General features: G+C 47.0%; 2 long non-coding RNA genes across 2 annotated transcripts; both read left to right on the top strand.

The window, feature by feature from the left end:
* The first annotated feature begins 390 nt into the window (after nt 1-390).
* LOC122030187 lies at nt 391-789 on the top strand. The gene is made up of 2 exons (XR_006125338.1): nt 391-633; nt 719-789. It is a non-coding gene; the product is annotated as an uncharacterized LOC122030187 (long non-coding RNA).
* Nucleotides 790-7265: 6476 nt separating this feature from the next.
* On the top strand, nt 7266-8425 carry LOC122030107. The gene is made up of 4 exons (XR_006125310.1): nt 7266-7492; nt 7596-7741; nt 7827-8032; nt 8368-8425. It is a non-coding gene; the product is annotated as an uncharacterized LOC122030107 (long non-coding RNA).
* The last annotated feature ends 352 nt before the right edge of the window (nt 8426-8777 follow it).

The raw sequence follows: 8777 nt of genomic DNA, 5'->3' as shown, positions 1-8777 counted from the left end.
ACATTTCTTCCCTTCCTCTATTCCCTCTCTTTATCTCGCCGACGAATCGAAGCCAACCCGAGGGACCTTCGTCGATCGTCGACATCGCCCGAGGAGGAAGCCACCGGAGCTTGCTGGAACACGATGGAAACCAGCGGAGCCGTGCTGTCTTCGACTGAGGGGAGATTTGTTCGGTGGATTCGGCGGCCGAGTGTCGACGGCGAGGCGGCTAGGGCACGACGGGTGCCCGATCTGTGTTGTCCCCAGCGTATCAGCCCTTCATTCCTTCTCCACAAGTCATTCCAGGAGCGATCCGTGTCTTCTCTAGCCGTATCGGACAGCGCCGTTGGATTGAGTCGTGCCATCGCTGATCACCGGCGTGAGGGGACAATTAGGGCTTCAAGGGTAAGCAATCGATCCTCTCGCTTTTCTGTTCTCTGATTTGTGCCCTAGCTTCGAGTTTCATCCTCGATTCTTGCTTTTCCTCTTTGATCGTCGGCGATCCTAGGTCAGGTCATGGATCGTTTGAGTGGATCTTGGATTCCTCTGCCGGAGCTAGGTCTTGGCAGACGCTGGCTAGTTGAGGGTCAGTAGATTCAATACATTGCATTATGGATTGGATTAGGTGACACTTTCTGGAGGCAACCGATCGAGGTAATGCATTGTTGATTCTTACTCTCTTTTCTTTGTTGTGATCTTGATGTCAGATTCAATTGTTTGCTGTAAATCCCTTGATCAGTACTTGGACTTTCTCTTCTTCACTGTGATTGAGGTCTCGGTTGAAGTGGAGAAGAATCCCAGCAGTCAATAGGTTCTGATCAATGAGGTGTGCTCAAGATTTCAGCAAGGTTGAGTGTTGTGAACTTTCTTGGGTTCCAACAGCAACTACCCTAACTGACAGCAACATCTTGGGTGGTGATCTACTGGTGATCACCTTGGATTTGGGTAAGTTTTTGGAGGTCAATTGTTACCTTGTTTTAATGATACGAATTAGGGTTATATTTAGTTGGTTATGTGTAGATTTAGGTATGATTTGGATTACATGATTACTAGAGGTTGTAAGTAGTGGTTGATTGTGATTAGATTTGGTTGCTTAGATTAAACTAATGGAATGATTAGGGTTAAGACAATTAACCCTAGTCAACTATTGGATTTAATCTAAGTTTAGATTTCTAATCTAAATGGTGATTAGGGTTTTGACCTAATTTAGTTTTGGAGATTTTATTTAGCTAATCATTTGGATTTAGCTAAATAAAATATATATATATTGTTTGACACAGGACTCTGATTCGAGATAGGCGTCTCGACTTCGGATTTGGATTGTACCTTCTATTTGAGGCGGGTACCCTTTGACAATATTTTTGGTATCAGAGCCGTTCTGATACTAGTGCTTATGAGTTTTGCGAGCTTATCTGGATATTTTCGGATTGTACGGATTTCCGTCGATTTTCTCGTTTCGGAATTCCGAGGTATTTGGACAAGGTTTTATTAGTTCTTTTGGGGCTAAGCAGCGACAGGATATCTCCAGACGGCAAATAGGTAATTTAGGAAATTTTTCAGTTCTTATACCTATAGTGATATTTGGGTAACATTTCTTTACAGATATGCCACCTACACGTGTACCGGCATCGAGACGTGGGCGGCCACGTAAGAGGCCATTAGATTCTCCTGAGACAGAGTCTTCAGAGAGGTCTGTTAGGGTTGAGCCTGTCCGTCAGGGGCAGACTCCTCAGGTCATTGTGGGTACGGGTGCTTATCAGACCCCGATAGCTCCGACTTCCGAGGTACCTACCTCGACTGTACCACCAGTGGTACCACCGTCAGCATATTCAGCACCTCCCCCAACAGTAGTACCCTTAGTATACTCGGCAGCCCCTCTAGCCGCGCCTGCTACTACGTACTTGGCACCCCAGATACCTGCGCCGGTTACTACATACTCGGTACCTACACCAGCAGTACCGGTTACATCTTACCCGGTACCGCCCATCGTACCTCCAGTCGCCCCTACTTATGCCTACTCAGCATTTCCACCAGCAGTACCCACCCCAGTTTATACGGCGGCACCAGTGGTACCTCTTCCGGCCTATCCCTCAGTACCACCCATAGGATCAGCTCCAGTGGCTCTACCTAGTTCCGCAGCGATCCCTACTGGTATAGTTGCGGCACGAGCACGGATCCCAGCCTTAGCCGAGTCGATGAAGAGTCGATTCACATTATTCCACGGGGAGACTGATCCGAGCATAGCTCAGTCCTGGATTGAGACTATGGAGCGGACATTCTTTTACATGGCCTGCTCCGAGTGGGAGAAGGCCGAGCTAGCTGCTTACCACCTGCGAGATGGGGCGTAGATCCGTGGGACACACGCTCCATCATAGGCGATCGATATTACCCGGCGAGATTTAGGAGGCATTCGAGTCGATTTTCCCGAGCATATCGATGACTCTTGGCGGGATTTTCTTAGTCTGTGCGTAATAACCGCCGTTGATGGAGTATAATCTGAATTTAATCGGTTGGCGATTCGATCTCGGAGTTAGTGCGATGTATCTCAGATGTTTGATTTGTCGAGGGGGACGGGCATCTTCAGTGAAGATTTCGCTTTAGTACTTCATCATACACCGAGACACTGGATAGAGCTCTCATGATTGAGTCTACTCTCGGAGAGTGAATGCGATAAGAAGAGGAAGCGGTGATCGGACTTCGACGAGCCAGCAGACCACGAGACTCTTGGGCAGCGGCAAGCGATCGCTCGAGGCAGGTCGGTACTCGGGTCATCCGCCGATCCGTAAATCGTGAAAGTCTTCCTCAGACGCGTTCCCCTTCTCAGCAGAACGGAAATACCCATCGATGACTCGTGATCGCCTGCAGGATCCCGAGATCACATCACCTCTGCATGTATGGGACGATCGGTTGCTATTATTGCAAACTGCCTAGGCACATCAGCGAGGTTGTTCACTGAAGGCCCAACATGTAGCTTCCGGAGTTTCGGTTGCGGGAGGACCACTTGGTCATCTGGGACTCGGCGAGGAGGGCCGAAGCCCAATCTTCGGCCATCGGCAGAGGGCGGCCCCACTCGCAGCAGATGCTTATGGCATTCGGTCGGAGCATTCAAGGCCCTTATGGAGTCGAGTTCTATTTCGGGACCTCGATTCGACTCGAGATGTCAGATTGACCTCGGCCATTGAGTGCAAGATCGATTCTGACCCACCGATTCAAGATGCGATTGCGGCCTTATAGTCCCATCTCGACTCAAGATCCAAGACTCGACTGGCGGTGTGCTCGACTTCGATGCAGCAGCCTTTGGCAGTACTACCGCCTCTACCACCGACCGATGCTGGACGAGTACACGCGGTCACCAGAGAGGACGCACAGCGGGCCGACGGATCCGTTTTCCGCGGTACGATTTTACTTTATGCATTTTCTGCTGATATGCTAATTGATACAGGTAGTTCACATTTTTTTATATCTTGTGCATTTATGAGAGAGATTGGTAGACTACCTTCTCATAGACCGCGACGACTGACCGTCTCCTTACCATCTGGTGATACCTTGGATGTCACTCAGGAGGTCAAAGGTTGTCCGTTAGATTTTGGTAGCATCATACTCACCGTAGATTTGTTAGTACTGGAGATGGTCGAGTTCGATATTATCCTGGGTATGGATTGGCTGTCTGCTTATCATGCCACAGTTGATTGCCAGAAGAGGGTGGTTATGTTTCGACCTCCGAACCAACCCTCTTGGGATTTCACTGGCATCAGAGACGATGGGATATCGACCATTTCTGCGATACAGGCGCAGAAACTGCTATCACATGGATGTCAGGGATTTCTATTATCTTTGATTAATACTGACGACAGCAGTAGTTCTCAGCTCTCAGACGTTCCGGTGGTCCGAGAGTATCCAGACGTTTTTCCAGACGAGTTACCAGGTTTGCCTCCCCGAAGGCAAGTGGAGTTTGCTATTGAGCTGATTCCAGGGACTGCACCAGCATCGAAAGCTCCGTATCATATGGCACTGAAAGAGTTGGACGAACTAAAGGTCCAACTCCAGGAGTTATTAGATAGGGGCTTTATTCGCCCTAGTGTATCTCCGTGGGGGTCTCCAGTACTATTCGTCAAGAAGAAGGATGGTACTCTGAGGTTGTGCATCGATTATAGGCAGCTGAATGCAGTGACTATCAGAAATAAGTACCCCTTGCCCCGGATTGAGGATTTATTTGATCAGCTCAGAGATACCTCAGTGTATTCTAAGATTGATCTGCGGTCTGGATATCATCAGCTGAGAGTTAGAAATTCTGATATTCAGAAGACAGCATTTCGCACCAGATACGGACATTACGAGTTTTTGGTAATGCCATTTGGGCTTACCAATGCTCCTGCAGTATTTATGGATTTGATGAACCGTATCTTTTTGGAGTATTTAGATCAGTTTGTGATTGTGTTTATCGATGACATATTGGTCTATTCGCGTTCCGAGGAGGAACATGCGCAGCACCGTCGCATAGTCTTGGAGACTCTTCGACGACATCATCTGTATGCGAAGTTCAGCAAGTGTGCATTTTGGCTTCCCTCAGTTGGTTTTCTGGGACATGTGGTGTCTAGCCGAGGTATTTCTGTAGATCCTCAGAAGATCGAGGCTATCACTAGCTGGGAGCAGCCGAAGTCAGTCCAGGAGATCCGTAGTTTCTTGGGCTTGGCTGGATATTACCGACGATTCGTTGAGGGTTTCTCCAGCATTGCTATGCCATTGACACGTCTGACTAGGAAAGGCGTGAAGTTCACGTGGTCAGAGGCTTGTGAGACCAGCTTCCAGGAGCTGAAGCGGAGATTAGTATCAGCACCAGTTTTGGTTTTACCTTCTGGTGATGACGGATTCGTACTTTACACAGACGCATCTCTTCAGGGCTTGGGCGCTGTTTTGATGCAGCACGGTAGGGTAGTCTCCTATGCTTCTCATCAGTTGAAGGAGCATGAGAAGAACTACCTAGTACATGATTTAGAGCTAGCCGCTATTACCTTTTACTTTGAAGATTTGGCGACATCATCTTTATGGTATTACTTTTGAGATTCTTACTGATCATAAGAGTCTCAAATATATTTTCACCCAGAAGGAACTCAATCTCCGACAGAGGAGATGGATGGAGTTCTTGAAGGATTATGATTGTACTATTAGCTACCATCCGGGTAAAGCTAATGTGGTTGCTGATGTACTGAGCAGGAAGTCCAGAGGGACTTTAGCTTGTCATCGAGTTACAGTCACGGACTTGATTCAGGGATTCGCCGAGTTGGGCCTTGAGGAGCAGGGACGGACAGAGCAGGGTATTCTTGTTACCATGGTGGCTCAGTCGTCGATCAGGATGAGGATTCGAGAGGCCCAGGCCGGAGATCAGCATTTACAGTTCATTAGCAGCCAGATAGCTTCCGGACAGCAGACTGAGTTTACACGAGACGATGAGGGGATTGTTTATTTCCGAGGTAGATTATGTGTACCTCAGTCTCACCCGGTCATGGAGGAGTTACTTCAGGAGGCTCATCATTCTAGATTTGCTATCCACCCAGGTGGGACCCGTATGTATCGTGATTTGAGGCGTTCCTATTGGTGGAACGGTATGAAGAAAGACATCGCGGAGTTTGTAGCCAGATGTCTTGTCTGTCAGCAGGTGAAGGCTGAGCACCAGAGACCTGCTGGATTACTTCAGAGGATCCCTATTCCCGAGTGGAAGTGGGAGCACATTACTATGGATTTCGAGGTTGGGTTGCCTAGGACTCGTCGAGGCCATGATGCGATTTGGGTAATCGTTGACCGATTAACCAAATCCGCACACTTTTTAGCGATCCGGAAGACTGATTCTCTGGATCGATTAGCTGAGTTATACTGTCGAGAGATTATCAGATTGCATGGAGTTCCGTTGATCATTATATCTGATAGAGACCCACGGTTCACGTCCCGATTCTGGCAGAGTCTGCAGCAGTCCTTGGGCACACAGCTTCGTTTCAGTACGACATTCTATCCGTAGACAGATGGGCACTCAGAGCGGACTATTCAGACATTGGAGGACTTGCTGAGGTCTTGTGTCATGGACTTCGGAGGCAGTTGGGAGGACCACCTGCCATTAGTGGAGTTCGCCTACAACAACAGCTATCCAGATGGCACCGTTTGAGGCATTGTATGGTAGGCCTTGTCGGACACTCATCCTCTGGGAAGAGGTTGGGGAGGCCCAGTTGATAGGACCTCAGAGAGCTCAGCAGGATGCAGAGTTAGTTCGTACTATCAGACGGAGGATGTCAGAGGCTCAGGACCGTCAGAAGAGTTATGCTGATCAGAGACGGAGACCCCTGGAGTTCTCCATTGGTGATCATGTATTTCTTAGAGTTTCACCCACGAAAGGGGTGAAGAGATTTGGTCTCCGAGGTAAGCTAGCTCCCCGATATATTGGGCCATTCCAGATCTTGGAGAGGATTGGAGCAGTAGCTTACCGTCTGGCGCTACCACCATCTCTAGCTGGCATTCACGATGTATTCCATGTATCTATGCTGAGGAGATACGTATCCGATCCGGCACATGTTCTGTCAGATATATCTATTCCTATTCAGGCGGACGTTACTTATGAGGAGGTTCCGGTACGGATTCTGGACCGTAGAGAGCGTCAGCTGCGGAACAAGACGGCCCGACTGGTTAAAGTCGGATGGCAGCATCATTCTGACGAGGAGGCTACGTGGGAGCTGGAGGATACGATCCGAGCTCGATACCCCCATCTTTTTACTTGAGGTATGTGGGTTAGAGTTTCTTCAGCATTTATACTACATGGTTATATTTCAGTGTTTGCTATTGGTTATAGCGAAATTTGGGGACCAAATTTTTATTAGTAGGGGAGGATGTGAGATCATAGAAAATTTAATTAATAGGGTTATTTGGAAAATAGCCTTATAGAATTTTTCTAGAAGTTTTAGAAATTTTCTGGGAATTTTTCGGAGCTCGTACGACGAATTTTGAGGGGACGAATTAATGGGTTCGGATAAGGCCTATTTGGGATACTCATTAAAGTGAGGAAATGTGTTATTTATATAATTCCTTTTCTTTTATTTCTTTTTCCCTAAACCTATCGCCGAACCCGAGCTTCTCCTCTTCCCCGACATTTCTTCCCTTCCTCTGTTCCCTCTCTTTGTCTCGCGGACGAATCGAAGCCAAGCCGAGGGACCTTCGTCCATCGTTGACATCGCCCGAGGAGGAAGCCACCGGAGCTTGCTGGAACACGACGGAAACCAGCGGAGCCGTGCTGTCTTCGACTGAGGGGAGATTTGTTCAGTGGATTCGGCGGCCGAGTGTCGACGGCGAGGCGGCTAGGGCACGACGGGTGCCCGATCTGTGTTGTCCCCAGCGTATCGGCCCTTCATTCCTTCTCCACGAGTCATTCCCGGAGCGATCCGTGTCTTCTCTAGCCGTATCGGACAGCGCCGTTGGATTGAGCCGTGCCATCGCCGATCACCGGCGTGAGGGGACAATTAGGGCTTCAAGGGTAAGCAATTGATCCTCTCGCTTTTCTGTTCTCTGATTTGTGCCCTAGCTTCGAGTTTCATCCTCGATTCTTGCTTTTCCTCTTTGATCGTCGGCGATCCTAGGTCAGGTCATGGATCGTTTGAGTGGATCTTGGATTCCTCTGCTGGAGCTAGGTCTTGGCAGACGCTGGCTAGCTGAGGGTCAGTAGATTCAATACATTGCATTATGGATTGGATTAGGTGACACTTTCTGGAGGCAACCGATCGAGGTAATGCATTGTTGATTCTTACTCTCTTTTCTTTGTTGTGATCTTGATGTCAGATTCAATTGTTTGCTGTAAATCCCTTGATCAGTACTTGGACTTTCTCTTCTTCACTGTGATTGAGGTCTCGGTTGAAGTGGAGAAGAATCCCAGCAGTCAATAGGTTCTGATCAATGAGGTGTGCTCAAGATTTCAGCAAGGTTGAGTGCTGTGAACTTTCTTGGGTTCCAACAGCAACTACCCTAACTGACAGCAACATCTTGGGTGGTGATCTACTGGTGATCACCTTGGATTTGGGTAAGTTTTTGGAGGTCAATTGTTACCTTGTTTTAATGATACGAATTAGGGTTATATTTAGTTGGTTATGTGTAGATTTAGGTATGATTTGGATTACATGATTACTAGAGGTTGTAAGTAGTGGTTGATTGTGATTAGATTTGGTTGCTTAGATTAAACTAATGGAATGATTAGGGTTAAGACAATTAACCCTAGTCAACTATTGGATTTAATCTAAGTTTAGATTTCTAATCTAAATGGTGATTAGGGTTTTGCCCTAATTTAGTTTTGGAGATTTTATTTAGCTAATCATTTGGATTTAGCTAAATAAAATATATATATATTGTTTGACACAGGACTCTGATTCGAGATAGGCGTCTCGACTTCGGATTTGGATTGTACCTTCTATTTGAGGCGGGTACCCTTTGACTTATCTTTTGATACTGTCTTATGATATGTATAGTTTATATATAGTTACTAGTGATAGATGGTAGATTTATTTCTTCCCTGGTCTTAGCTTAGTTGATACCTATCACATGCTTCTACTGTTAGATGCTTTACATTAGTCTGGTTTACTTTTATCTCTTGCCATGTGTATATGTGTTCGTGGTTATGGTTACTTATAGTGCTTATCTACCCATGATTAGATGTTGGAGATACTTGTTATATATTGTTGGATTCATGTTGTTTATATCTCTGTTATATATCTACGTTTACCTTTTTGGCACCTACGTATATGGAGGAGGATACGTTCAGGTATGACATT

The sequence above is a fragment of the Zingiber officinale genome, chromosome 10B (genome assembly GCF_018446385.1).
Source record: "Zingiber officinale cultivar Zhangliang chromosome 10B, Zo_v1.1, whole genome shotgun sequence".
Taxonomy (NCBI): Eukaryota; Viridiplantae; Streptophyta; class Magnoliopsida; order Zingiberales; family Zingiberaceae; genus Zingiber; species Zingiber officinale.
This window is presented reverse-complemented; position numbering and strand designations above follow the sequence as displayed.